The sequence below is a fragment of the Triturus cristatus genome, chromosome 5_2, assembly GCF_964204655.1.
Source record: "Triturus cristatus chromosome 5_2, aTriCri1.1, whole genome shotgun sequence".
In the NCBI taxonomy this organism is placed as follows: Eukaryota; Metazoa; Chordata; class Amphibia; order Caudata; family Salamandridae; genus Triturus; species Triturus cristatus.
Genome location: NC_140588.1, coordinates 386718414 through 386734168, shown reverse-complemented (window position 1 = coordinate 386734168; position 15755 = coordinate 386718414).

The following is a 15755-nucleotide window of genomic DNA, read 5'->3' as shown; positions in this document are numbered from 1 at the left end:
AAGAATATACTGCTTTCTTGATTCTAGAATTTCTTTAATTAATTCAGTACCTGGACCTCTCCATTTATTCATAAGTAATTCAGTCAGTATGTCAGGCAAGGGACCAGGGTCCGAATGCTGACTCCGATATAGTATAATGAGTTGTTGAATCATATAAATCCCAGCTAACCTTTGTTCATCTGGGGTAAGATTCAAAAATGTGCGTACTACTGTCTCATCACTATATTTTCCGGGACTGTCCACCCAATGGACAGCTGCCCTGGCTAAATCTTGTTCATCCATAGAATCGAGGAAATGATAACCCCTTCGTTCTCGGAGTAGTTTGTCGGCGGTTTGGAACGAATGCTCGTTAGACCTTATATTAATTATAGGTATTTGAAAATTCCTGTTATTATCTGGACACGTCGGATGTATTGAGTCAGTATGATATCTAGTCTGATTCCTATTACAAGATCTTCCTCTACCTACATAGGCTATGGTGTCTGACTGTCCTGTGGGCAGTCCTGACCCTTCTTCCTCGTTTTGTTCGAACTCGTCTGTCTCTAATCTCTCTTCGTGTAGGCGTTCTATTTCTTTACGGATCTTTCGGCACATGGCTATTATACAGTTTTGTTTATCATGTCTCCCTTCTGATATATTCTGGCTCCATCTTGTAAGAATTTTCATGGCTTCCGGGTCTACCCCCGGTCGGTCTTGATTTCTGATCACACAGTTTATGAGGAAACGTAACAGTTCCCCCTGTATCTCTACTTTCTGGTATTCCATAGCTCTGTAAATACATTCTGGATCTCGCCCTGTTTGGACAAAATGATATATATTATCTAGATGCGCAGTCATTCCTGGTAACTTCGCTAAATACACTGCGGCTCGTCTGATACGCAATGATGCTAGGGTCATTTCGTCCTCCTTTCCAGGCACCGGGTCATATCTACAATCTATAAGAAGTTCCTTAAGCGCACGGGCACTAAGGAGTTTGGGTGTACGTGAATGCGCTGACTCTTGAAAAGTAAGTTTATTTATTCTGGGTGGCGTAGAAAAGACATTGGTAGCTCCTCCCGCGGCCCCATCTGGGGCGTCGGGTGTAAAAGGATTCGTTGAACGTGACACAGCAACTACAGGTGTGGACACAGCCATAGAAGTAGCTGTAGGAGCGGATACAGAAACAGATGTGCTTGCCGGAACTTGTGACTCGATTTGTTGCTGTAGGGATACGGGTACTGGATCTTGGCGTTGAACCTCCCTGGTAGGCGGTCTATGTGGGGCGGAATTAGCATACTCGGGAGCTGCGTCATCTAAATATGAGGAAAGGAAAACATCTTCTGCGGTTCTAGGATGCCCCTTAGGATGTACCTTTATTGGGAACAATGGGGTTGGCAAGTCTTTTGGTGTTTCTGGAGTAGCCTTAGGTAATCCTTCGGCCAGAAGGGGATACATACCATTCATAAGGGCATTTCTTTGTCTGTCTACTTGTTCTGATTTCACTCGGATTCCTTCCTCAATTAATAGATTCTCTCGAACTTTATTGGAATTCTCTTTACTCTTCTCTTCCTGTCTACGTGCTTTTTCTGTTCGTCTATGTGATTCTTTACGCCATAATTCAACGGCGTCTTTCTGTGACTGTCTGACTTTCCTTTTCCATAACTCTTCCTCGACTTTCATGATGCACTCTGCATCCCAGGTCCCTGCTGTGGGCCACCTCTGACTTTCTGGTAATCCCTTGGTATAGTCTACCCATAAATCAAGAAATAATATAGCGTCTAAGCCATGTTTGTGATACATAAAGTGCCCTGGGGTGTCCCTAGGAGGAATAGGGACGGCTTCTTCGAGAACCCCTTTTCTGGTAGTGATCTGTCTTAATTTCGAAAAGAGCGGCATATTGAGAACTGACCCTATACTTGATTTTGACCTGATACTTGAATTTGAACAGACTTAATACAATAAACACGATAAAGAACAGTCATTCATACCACGACATACTTAAACACTTTAAACATTAACCTTTAAACCTTTAACTGAAACAACAATGATGATCGTCTGCATAACTAATCACCAAGCTTAATTCTCGACAATAACTAGACAATAACTAGACACTTCGGAATACTTCGGAATACTTGATATACTGCTAAACAGTACAGATACACTGCTAAAACAGTGCAGACCGGATTTGTGTACCCAAACCCGTCTTGACCGGCACAACCTATGTGCACGTCAGAAATGCCTCCCCAGCAATGGTACTCACCGGGTAGCTTCGGAAACGGAAGGCCTCAGTAACTTGAACTTGACTCGGACTGGACTGGACTCGACTCGACTCGTCGGACACTGGGCTTGACTTCGGACTGGTGGGTCTCTGTATACCTCGGATCTTGCTCTCTCAGCTAGGCTCTGGTCGGGATACTTCGCACTTCTCACCGCCTCGTCTGGGTGTTGATCGCAGTCTCAGTCGCCCCCGCTTGACCGGAGGGAGATACAGGAAATCCTGCTGGTACGCGTTATTGTCCGTCCAGCTGCGGCAGGAGACCGGGCCTGCAACGCACCGCCGGCGCGTGAGATGAGAAAGTGTCCCTGTTCGGGCGCCATCATGTGGTAAATATTTCTCCTTTACCGGGACTGAATTTGATACAGGAACATAGTAAAATAGCTCAATAAAATGAGAGGCAGAATCCGTGATATTAGAGTTTCGGAATGGGCTTTATTCCAATAAGCGATTATAATCGGATGCTTCAAGTTCCATCACCACGGGAGTTCAGGAAGTGAAGTACATACTTTATTGACAAGCAGTAACTTTTATAATACATACATTATAATGAAGTGAATACAGTAGGCGTAACAATTGATAAGGACATTGACGTTTGGTTTGCGTAACCGAAAATGGGTGTAATAATGAGTAAAAAGGAACATGATTGGTTATGATGTAATACATAGGTGGATCTATAAGATAATATTTGGCATTGATGCGCGCGCAGCAGTCTGACGTGTAATTGACGTGTAACTAGGGGGTGACGGGGACTTGACATTTAGCTCTACGTGTGGAGACAAGAAGTCTGGGGGGTCAAGTCAACCTAATCCCAAATCATATCTAACATCCTATGTTTAAAGAACTATGTTATCCATAAAAGAAGGACTTTCGGACAGAATCTATTCTATACTGACTGTGCGTGCATGTACAAGCGTCTAAGTGTCTACCCTAAATGCGAGGGGGTAGGAATATTCCATGATAACAGGGCTATGAATTACTTGCATGAGGACAGAGAAGATGGGCCCTTTTGCTTGGTAACTGGAAGAATGTTTACTTAAGCTACTAGGCAGGAATGCATCGGCTGAGGGGGAAGCAGATAATTCGAAGGTGAAATACAGTTCTTGGCAGAGAATAGGCTGATGTCAGGCTTCGTGAGCCGCGCAGAGAATGAGACAAAGTTCATGGTCACAGATGCAGGCTTGAACTGGAGCTTTCAGAGGCAGAAGGCAAGAGGAGTTCGATGACAGAATCAGGGCCTACTTGCCTGGACTGTAAAATGGCATAAGTGAACCATATAAAGCCGGTGGCCTTTCATATTTAGGAATGGAATATCCAGCCCATTCATGGCGGATCTGACAGAGGACATGTTGACGGTGGACGCACATGTGTTTGCGTCATCAATACTGGAACTGGAGGGAACATACATGTACTTGCGACATGCAAATAGAACCGTTGGGGTCCAAGATAGGGGACATAACTGACCAGGAAAATCCATATTTCCACAGACGGCCGTGCAAAAAATGTTTCCACAAAGTGCCCAAAGCATTGAGAAGGCACTCGACTGCTCCCTCGCCCTCCGGCATATCCATGCAGGTCACCGCATTACCCCATTAGCATAATTGTTGCCGACGCGTTTCGAGGCATTTAGCCTCTTCTTCCTGGGCTGCTGAACAAAGCAACGGAGACTCGCATGATACATTTCCTGACTTATATTTATTTCCATGGCCCCCATGGGCGTATGCTAAGTGCAGAGTCCTTGGTGCATTGTGGGTCATGGAGTCTCTCAAGCAAGTTGATTGATTAAAACTTTAAGTAAGTTCCGATGTATAGTTCAAATTAATGCATGTTTATTCCCTTTAGTAGGGTGAGGATTCTTACGGTGAACTTTTCTCCGCATCTGGGGGGCAGCGCTGACCGGAGTTGATTCGTTCATCTCCGCAGCCTCTTGATCAGTTATCCAAGATGGTGCCCTCTCCACGGCAGGACGGCCGTGCAAAAAATGTTTTCACAAAGTGCCCAAAGCATTGAGAAGGCATTTGACTGCTCCCTCGCCCTCCGGCATATCCATGCAGGTCACCGCATTACCCCATTAGCATAATTGTTGCTGACGCGTTTCGAGGCATTTAGCCTCTTCTTCCTGGGCTGCTGAACAAAGCAACGGAGACTCACATGATACATTTCCTGACTTATATTTATTTCCATGGCCCCCATGGGCGTATGCTAAGTGCAGAGTCCTTGGTGCATTGTGGGTCATGGAGTCTCTGAAGCGAGTTGATTTCTATAAAACTTTAAGTAAGTTCCGATGTATAGTTCAAATTAATGCATGTTTATTCCCTTTAGTAGGGTGAGGATTCTTATGGTGAACTTTTCTCCGCATCTGGGGGGCAGCGCTGACCGGAGTTGATTCGTTCATCTCTGCAACCTCTTGATCAGTTATCCAAGATGGTGCCCTCTCCACGGCAGGACGGCCGTGCAAAAAATGTTTCCACAAAGTGCCCAAAGCATTGAGAAGGCACTCGACTGCTCCCTCTCCCTCCGGCATATCCATGCAGGTCACTGCATTACCCCATTAGCATAATTGTTGCCGACGCGTTTCGAGGCATTTAGCCTCTTCTTCCTGGGCTGCTGAACAAAGCAACGGGGACTCGCATGATACATTTCCTGACTTATATTTATTTCCATAGCCCCCATGGGCGTATGCTAAGTGCAGAGTCCTTGGTGCATTGTGGGTCATGGAGTCTCTCAAGCGAGTTGATTGATTAAAACTTTAAGTAAGTTCCGATGTATAGTTCAAATTGATGCATGTTTATATTCCCTTTAGTAGGGTGAGGATTCTTACGGTGAACTTTTCTCCGCATCTGGGGGGCAGCGCTGACCGGAGTTGATTCGTTCATCTCCACAGCCTCTTGATCAGTTATCCAAGATGGTGCCCTCTCCACGGCAGGACGGCCGTGCAAAAAATGTTTCCACAAAGTGCCCAAAGCATTGAGAAGGCACTCGACTGCTCCCTCGCCCTCCGGCATATCCATGCAGGTCACCGCAGTACCCCATTAGCATAATTGTTGCCGACGCGTTTCGAGGCATTTAGCCTCTTCTTCCTGGGCTGCTGAACAAAGCAACGGAGACTCGCATGATACATTTCCTGACTTATATTTATTTCCATGGCCCCCATGGGCGTATGCTAAGTGCAGAGTCCTTGGTGCATTGTGGGTCATGGAGTCTCTCAAGCGAGTTGATTGATTAAAACTTTAAGTAAGTTCCGATGTATAGTTCAAATTAATGCATGTTTATTCCCTTTAGTAGGGTGAGGATTCTTACGGTGAACTTTTCTCCGCATCTGGGGGGCAGCGCTGACCGGAGTTGATTCGTTCATCTCCGCAGCCTCTTGATCAGTTATCCAAGATGGTGCCCTCTGCACGGCAGGACGGCCGTGCAAAAAATGTTTTCACAAAGTGCCCAAAGCATTGAGAAGGCACTCGACTTCTCAATGGTATGGGCACTAAAGGTATGAATGAACATAATAATAACAAACTATGCTTTTTGAACTCGTGAAATGAACACTATGTTCCAGCATGCATCTTAATAATTGTTGTTTTACCAACACGCCCATCGTGATATGCAAATGAATAAAAACCGGAAATGCAGGCATGTGAGCTTCCGAATGCTGTTGTTTGTTTAGCCCATGAGGAAGGGGTTTTTGGAACCTTGAAACGCGTCGGCATCCTGATTAAAGAGTGGAACATTTAAGGCAGGCTGCATTCTTAAAAGCCGGAGGGCAGAGTGACTTTGAGTGCGCTTCCAAAGCTTCGGGGCAATTTGAGGAATACATGTTTGCACGGCAGCCCAGCCGTGGGGAGCTGCACCATCGCCAACTGGGAGAGATTCTGTAATCAGCTGGCGAGGCTGTCGATTTGAACTGTTCATTATCGTTTCAGCATGTCACTCTAAAATGCTAATTGAGCCTGCCTGCGTGTGACACAACCTACTATAGGCAACCTACTAAAGGTATGAATGAACATAATAATAACAAACTATGCATTTTGAACTCGTGAAATGAACACTATGTCCCAGCATGCATCTTAATAATTGTTGTTTTACCAACACGCCCATCGTGATATGCAAATGAATAAAAACCGGAAATGCAGGCATGTGAGCTTCCGAATGCTGTTGTTTGTTTAACCCATGAGGAAGGGGTTTTTGGAACCTTGAAATGCGTCGGCATCCTGATTAAAGAGTGGAACATTTAAGGCAGGCTGCATTCTTAAAACAGCAACATCGTTATCCGCCCTGCGGATAAAGGTGGCAATGTGGTAATTTTGGACAGGGACAAATACATCGCAGAAGCAGTCAGACAACTCTCAGACATCAGGTATTATGAACACATAAGCATGGAGAACTACAACACCAGTATCATATGTTTATGGGACAAACTCACTACTTGGAGAGAGAAGGGCCTACTTGAGTGGGAAGAATACACATATCTAAAAAATGATCATCCAATTCTTCCAGCCCTTTACTTACTACCTAAACTACACAAGGACCCCACTGATCCTCCTGGACGTCCAATTGTTTCTTCAAGGGGCAGTGTGTCAGAACATGTCTCCAAATATATTGACCACTTCCTCAGAGACTATGTTAGTAACCTACCCAGTTACATCAGGGACACGAAAGATTTCCTCAAAAAGATTGAGGGTATAAAGTGGGAGATGAGTTCCTGTCTCATTACGCTAGATGTTCAGTCATTATATACGATCATTGACCACCAACAAGGGATAGAGGCCTGTGAACATTATCTCAACACCAGACCCTTACGCCTCAGAGACCACAGCATGATGATTTTGGACATGATCAATTATTGTCTCACCAATAACATTTTTCTTTTTAATGGTGAATTGTACAGGCAAGTGGTCGGGACGGCGATGGGTTCTTGCTTTGCTCCCAGCCTGGCAAATCTCTTTATGGGACGGTGGGAGGAACTAGGCTTCTCTAACCCTGACTACAAACAAGATCTAGACCATGTCACAACATGGATGCGCTACATTGATGACTTGTTTATCATATGGAATGGCAACGAAGAACAAGCCATCCAATTCATAGATAGACTTAACATCAATAACAACAACATTGTACTGACAAGCCACATCAGCAAGAACAGTGCAGAATATCTAGATGTCAGATTGGACATCATAGATAATTCTATACAGACTACTCTGTTCAGAAAGGCCACTGCAGGCAACAGTGTCCTGCATGCCCTCAGCAGTCACCCTGAGACACTCAAGTGGAGTATTCCCTATGGTGAGCTGTTGAGGGCCAAAAGAAATTGCAGTACCCAAGTCGCCTATGAAAATACCAGTAGAGAGATGATGACACGGTTCAAAACCAGGGGTTACCCTAACTGGGTACTCCGCAAAGCCAAGGACAGAGCAGACGCCATACCCAGAGATCTCACCATTTCTGATTAACCTGTTGAAACCTCAGATGAGAACAATGATACAACTAGAATGATTATGACTTTCAATTCAGATTCCAAAAATATGCACAAAATTGTAGCAAAAAATTGGGATATCCTGAAATGTGACAATGTAATTGGTATGACTGTCCCCAATAGACCCAGCATCACCAATCGTAAGGGTAGAAGCATTAGAGATTTGGTAGTAAGAAGTGATGTCACCATATACCCCACTAGACAACAACACGGCTTGGAGGGATTTTTTCCTTGTGGGCATTGTAAAGCCTGCAAGAACAGCACGTTTCGTAACAAAATTACCTACAATGGCATCACCAAAGAGATCAAGGAATTCCTTACATGCAGTACCACCTTTGTGATCTATGCTATAGAATGCCCATGCAAATTGTGGTACATAGGCAGTACCACTCTTCTCGCTAAAAAGCGTGTTCTCGAACACTATCGAGCCATTGCACATAATGATGATAAGTACCCCGTGGCTCGTCATTTCAAAGCTAAACATTTTTCTAATCCTGCACTCTTAAAATTCTTCATCCTTGAACAGATTACTAAGAATCCTAGAGGAGGCAACAGGGTACTGAAATTGAGGCAGCGTGAGTCCAAATACATAATAGATTTTCAAACCAAAGACCCAGGGGGCCTCAATCAGGATGAGGAATTAGCTGTTCACCTGAGAGAATAATGTGCTGTGTTGTCAATGTGTTCTTGGTTCTTCTCCCTTTTCTTGTTCCTGTTCTCTGATATACTATGAGACGGTTTTGTTTTTAACTTTCTCTCCTCATCAAATTGTGTTCATTGAACTATTGCGATAACTTCTTAAGCAATTTTTAACATTATGTTTTTTTCTTTTCTGTTTCCAGGAAGAAAGGAAGGTGCCCAAACACCGGCACTCACCACACACGGGCTACCTACCCTTCCTTCCCTTCTTCACTCCTTGAGCACGGTGACTGATGATCATTGTTTCTTCTGTTATGACAACCGGATGACCATGGTATAGTCCAATCCATCTTTGCATTTAACAATATAGTTCTGGCAGAATTTATTCTCTTCCTGCCCTTTCACGCTACTGATCTGCCATGTGTCATGGGTATTTTCTCAATTGATTGGTGTTTCATTCACAGGCCACTTGGCCACTTATTTCAGATGGACACCTTTATGAGGACATTTATTTAATGACATTGTGCCTAGTTTACATTTATCTCTGTACACAAACATTACTTCGTGCATTTTCAGCAAGTTTCTAATGCCTTCCATGTTCTTTTACTTGTCACTTGACAGTTTATTTAAAAGTTCATTTAAACTTTTGTAAAATTTTGCAGAACTCATCTGAAGAACATTGTATGCAACTGCTGGGGCATTGAGCATTTGGACGCATTTGTGCACTATGCATTTATTTGTCTGCCTTTTATGTCACTTACACGACACGGCCCAGGATTGCCTTAATAATACACCTTTGGCACTACATCAAATATTCGCACATGGCATTTTACCGACAGTTTTACTCCGCACATCAGTGCCTCACTGTTGCAGTGCTATTTTAGCTGTAATCATCAACTATCAATACCGCACTGGAGTTGAAAAATTAGTTTTGTGTGGCGAGCTCTGAATGCAATGTATTTATGTGTTATACAGCACACTACATTCCAAGATGTCTGCCATTGTTTAATCGTTTAGTCATTGGTTGTCCTTTGTTGATGTCGACTGAATTAGCTTTATCAATCACCGTGTTGTGCACAATCTTTCACGTGAACAAGGCTTTCGAGCTGAAACGCGTAGTGAATTAAAGCACCCCTTTCAAGATATCCCCGTTTGTGATCTGTTCTTCTGAGAGCGTACGAGGAACTGCTTTTGCATCTTTGGGATATATATATATATATATATATATACATATATATTTAAAAATAGCAAATAAGAACTTTCTATTTGGTACCTAGAACACATAGTACATCACATTTAGAGATTCAAAAATAGTGAATAAGTAAAAATCTCTATTGCTGAGTCACAAAAACACACTTGCATAGTAGATCAGGCAATATGTCTCTTCAAGGTTTGGTTAAATTTCCAGCCTCCCCTACTTTGGCTACTGCACCCCCTTGGATGTCCATGTGTGGGTGGTCTGATAATTTCCACCCACTATTTTTGAGTACTGAAAATATTATTATAATCATTTGGAGTTGAAAATATTATCAGTTCTGTTCAACAACTTACCCACAAACACTGTGTACTATCAGGAGGGGCGACTCATTGACCTCTACTATCATTTTGTTTGCTTATTTTCTACAACTTATTTACATGGGAATAAACCGAGTAGTCCCTCTCATTCAGGTAGAGATGCCGCCATGCAGCAAGCAGCCCTTGCTCACTAAACCTGCCCTTCAGTTTCGCAGACAGTGCTAAATGCTAGGCGGTTCTGTCTAGCATTTAGCCTCATACAATTTTAAAATTACAACCCACAATAAGCTGCTCACCTGCACTTCCCATCCACTCTGTCACCATTGTTTTCCATAAGTTCTTCCTTAGGTGTATTAGGAACATATTTGTTGTCAAACATGTGTTGAATGCCCTGAATCGCAGTTGACACTACTATGAATCAATTATCTGGATCTGGGTAGTTGTTTCGGTGAGAATTCAATATTTTTGGGGAAAAAACATGGCCTCTCCTGCCAATTTTGTTTTCTCAGAGCCCTAGATTTGTACAGTATAACCACTGTTTTTCATTCTAAATTGTTTGTTTTTCAATAGATCAGTCTTCAAAAGGAAGATTATGTCTGGATCATGGAATTGAAGATAACTCCACACTCTATGTCTTTTGTTGGGGGAATATAGGCTCCTCACATGAACAAATCAGTTGAATCTTCTATATTCATTGTTACTCCTATTATAACATTGCTTATGGTGGTCTGGGCACTAGAGTGTTACTGAAGCCTTATTACTCTAACAAATGTCTTCCCCTCTTACCAACATTTTAACTTGGACATAATTATCCAATGCTGCCCCCTCTTGTGGAAGAGGACACCAGTCCCAGCAGCAATTCAACATTGTCTCTTGTGCCCTCTCTATGTATTTTAGATCTTCTGTACTTGAGTGTATCATGACTTCTGGATCGTCTTGGATCCATTCCCAATTTTAGTTTTGCTAACCTATGGTGGTTAGGATAGTCCTTACTCTAGATATGAATGCAATCCTCAGAGGTTCGTGAATACCCACCCTTGTTTTTTCCAAGGTTCAGTACTTTGGGATCAATTGTTCATCCTTTAACCCTACCCCCCAAATGAACACACTTCCTTTATATCCACCCTTTCCCCAAAGAGTGGATCTTGTCTCTCATAGCTATCAGCAGTCTCTGAAGGACCGCTATCATTTTCTTGTGGGCTTGCTTGTCTCTTTGGTTACCGGGTGTGTTATACTTATTCCAAAATGAGTCTAGAGTTGCATTGTGAGAGAATAGGGTCACCCTGCTCTGATTCTTCTTCGTTAGTGGCCAGAAGACCCATGGGGAGCCACCCTTCTTCTGTGGCGTGACAGTGGTCTCTATTACTTTCCATTTAAATTGTAGGCTTTCTGACAAAACCCATCTATGTTGAATCTGTTTTCTCAAAAGATCTTGAGTCATCTCCCTACACTTGTATCTTCTTTGCAACACTGAAGCTGGAAGAGGGAGATTTGGCTATCACTATAAGACTGTTTTCTGGGAGCGAGCCAGGGACATGATTTTTTCCTTCAGTGGAAAGCTCAAGAGCTTGATTTTTTTTGGTAAATATTTTTATTTGCATTTAAACACTCAAAAAGCAGTACAATCAACAACTATCCCTTGCCTGGGCATGTCAATATACAACTCCCATCACATAAACATCCCATTTATGAGTCCGCAGTATATGGGGTAAAGCGTTGCCCCCCCAGCAACCTTGCAGGATAATCCTTAGAAGCCCACCACCCGGCGTCCACCCGTAGGCATACCATATACTCGCAGAGCGCGGAGTCCCCATGCAGGAGGTACCCCCGTGTAATTGGAGCAACCAAACAAGATTCAAACAACTACCCCATGCTGCGACCCTCCCCCCGACCACCCCCCCTACACCCACCCCCCCCACCGGCATGACTGCTTGACAGGATACATGGCAAGACACTCAAGTCTTGGACTCTACATCCCTGACCTTCCCAACCCAGGACCACCGACCAGCTCAAGAGCTTGATGGCAATATCCCTCGGACACTCCCCGTTTGAACGCTGTTGCCTGTCAACCTTTGGGGCTCATTAAATCCCTATGTGCAAGTCCAGGTTTTCCTTCAGGATGCTACTCAACAGTTTGGCCACACGTTTGACTATGTTTCCATCTTTAGTTTCCCCTCTCATGTTTGTAATGCAGATGCTGTCTTTACGAGGTTTGTTTTCAAGTTTCTCTCATTTAGCAGGCAATCATTTGGCTTGCACTTCGGCATGGTGGCAGTAAACAAATGGTCCGTTTCTGCAATATTTCATAGCTGATTTTCAGCCATCGCCAGTTACTTGCACATATTTTCATATATTCGGATATCAGTCCTAATTTCAGCCCTATTTTGGCACTCAGTTTCGTAAGATTATCCTTGTTCACTTTTCCAGTTCTGACTTCATTTCAACTAAATTAAATGTCTGTAAGTACTCTTTTGTGTGGGCATGGCTGTTTTTGCTGCCATTTTATTGGTTTCACCTTGGGGAGTCCTGCCCTGGCTTGACCTTACCAAGCAGTATCTGTACTACTTTGCCTTCACCAGTTGCCAAAGAGAGACCAGAGGTAGGCCTTTGATTCTGATTTTTTTTTGCCTGTTTTGTTCACACCAGAAGGAATCACGTAGTAGCCACCCTAAAAGAGCTTTTCCAGTCTCCCAAGCCTCCCTGTGCGTGTTTGTCGTGGTTGGCAGTGTCTCTGTCTATGTAGATCACAGTCAAGCCCCAGAGTTTATTTGTTTCTACAGGATGACCCCAGAGCTTTGGTAATCACAGGAGCGCCACGCCACTGCCATCGCCAGGCTGCTTGTGCTATATTGTCCCTCGCATCTGGCGGGCTCTACTCCCACCAGATGGTCTCCCTGCTCTTTGGCCCGCTAATACGTTTTTTACAGGGAAGTGGGAGCAACCACTGTCTCTCATTTTCTTTGTGAAGGGTCCTGTCTATGTCTCTAACTCCTGTGGGATGCCTGATACTACATGACTCTGTCATTCAGCCATATGGGCTGACCCGGCATTACCACTCCTCTTTTCTGGGAAGAGGCTGCCCCTCTGATGCCTCTCCAGCGGTTAGGGTCTCATATGATCCTTTCCTACAAACATATCACAAATCTGCTGTCAGCCCGCCGCTCATTGCTCTTTTCTCAGGAATGGTTGTGGAGCAGTCAAAGGTCAGCACTGCACCACCGCCATCTTGGATGACTCTATGTTTATTTTCTTAAAGCAATTGAAAACTCATTTTAATAAAGGTACTTTTTCTCTCTCCACGGAGTACTGTATGCCAAACTATCAAACACAAGCAAGATTATCATTGTACAAAAATATTGTCAAAATTTCAACAACAACAATATCGACTTTACATTTATATAATATAAACTCCAAATGATATTGCGTACAAAAATAGAGTGTACCAAAATATTGAAATTGTAACATTAGAATATATCTCTAACTGTAATTTATACATTTTAAACTTAAATTAAAAGTTTCATTATTTTGTTTTAAAAATCAAATATATTGCACCTTTTTAGGTTGTAACTTTAAAACATTGTTTACATATGTATCATTTATGAAAAAAGTTTCAAATATTTGAGATTTAACATATAGAAAAAATATTTAATGTAAAATTATATTAATTGTTAACACTTGCATTTAATGTTATCATATAATTTCAATTCTATGTTTCTTAAAACTACATCATTATAAACATTTTTTAAAACTACATTTAACTCAATTAATTAATTTGAAAAATCACCTATTATATAAACATATCTAATTGATATTAAATGTTACATTATAAAAATATGTTCATATAAACATATTTAACTTATGTATAGTATTCTTAGATAATAATTGAATAAATAAAACATTTTTGATAATCTTGCAAAAAATACAAATAAGTACATTCAAAAATTGAAAAATTGAAAAATAAACAAAAAATCAAACAAAGCTCAAAATATTAATACACATTTGTAGGAGAGTAGGGTCTGCTATCCTATGGTCACCCCAAATTTTTGCTTTTTGCTTCACTGTTTTTGACATATTGAGGCTGTGGGCCTGCTAATCAGACCCCCAGCCTGCTGTTCTCTCTAACTAAATTGACACTATGCACCCTAGGTGCATAACCAATTGGAATTGGATCACCCTGTGAGCCCCTGTACCAGTGTACACTAGGTACCCAGGGCATTGGTGTATCTAAGGCCTGCCAGGGGCTGAAGCATGTATTATGCCACCCCAGGCTTGGCCTAACAAATTAGACACAACTGGCTGATCACTCAGCTGGGGTAAGTTGGTGTAACCACCTCTTACTTAGGTGTAGTATACCTATACCTAACCTTAAATGGGACACCTGGAAACCTATAAGTCACTTCTATGGCAGACCTTAAGAATCCTGAAGGCAGAGTGCTTGGTTCCATGTGAGATGGCGCTCTGGCATGAGCTGAGCCTGTCTGCAGTGGTCGGAACAACTTCCTTCCACCGTTTCCAGATATCGTCATACCATATACTCTTAAGTGCATTATGAACCTCGCGGTTAAATGCTATCTTTGGTTTGGCTTTATCAAAACATGTCGAGTAAGGTGTCATACGAATTGGAATACTAACCCCTCGCCAATTCTGGCGACGGGGTTAGCATTCCACCCTTCTAGAGGGACACGACATGTACAGTACCTGAAACCCGGGTAAAATCAGACATAGCCTCAGCTCCACAAAATGGATGCTGCCACCACAGACACAAGTCTGCCCTCCTGCTGCTGGGAGTCCTTCCAGCTTGGGAGACGTGGACAAAGGGTTTCCTGCCAGGAGAGGTGCGAGCATCACCCCAGACAGGATTTTGTGTATTGGTCAGGTAGGGCTTGAAAGGAATCAGACATGCCTGAGGCTCACAAGGAGCCTCGGTGCATATGCCAGTTCAAACCGGTCCTGGGGCACACCAGCCCCGGACCTGGGGCGAGCTGGACAAAGGATTGGGGGTGTTACCACCCCCCTTCTTGGTCCCACCCTTAGGGAGGGACCTAGCAGGTAGTCCGGCCCCTAGAATCCGCTTAAAGGTAGGAGCTGTGTCCTAAGACTTCAGACATCCTGGAATCAACTTACTACAAAGAAGAAGACGGGAACTTCGACGCTCTGCTGCACAGAGGACTGAAGGAAATCTCCCCTATGGTCAGGGAGTGACTATCTTGCTAACGCAAGCACCAACCAGCTATCCAACATCTGCTTTGCCACCGCCTCCCGCCGGAGCCCGAGCCCAGAGCCTGACAATACCTGGACCTCCAGACCTCTCACCGCCCGATCCACAGTCCCTGCAAAGAAGGAACCCGTGGAGGCACCGAGACACGTGGAGCCAGCCATCTTGGAAGACCGATGACAAGCTGCAAGCGCGACAACAGAGGCTCCCTCCAAGTTGTGCTTTGGGTCCTGAGAAGCCCAACCACCGAGCAGCATCTGCACCAAAGGTGAGCCCTCCAGCATCTCCACAATCTGCGTGGGGCCCCTCTGCACTTTGCATCTCGACGTGCCTGCCCGGTCCCTGGCCCGTTGGCTAGTGGCCATTTTGGCGACGAACTTTGAAATCAACAATGCTGGTCTGGTTGCTCCAGATTGGTCCTAGCTGCTCTCCAAAAGAGCAGCCCCTCTGACCTTGCTGGTCAGAACAATCAGCTTTCCTCTCTTTCCACAACTCTTGCCTTTGCCAAGGCTTGTTTGCTTCTTTCGAGTCTCCGACACCGCTGACAGCGAGAGCCTGCGTGGGACAGCTCGTGAACCGACTCCTGGACGTCGTCGATCTTCAGGGACCACGTGGCTGCGGAGACAAGCTACCCCTCATCACCTGTTTGCACCCGACATCGCCTG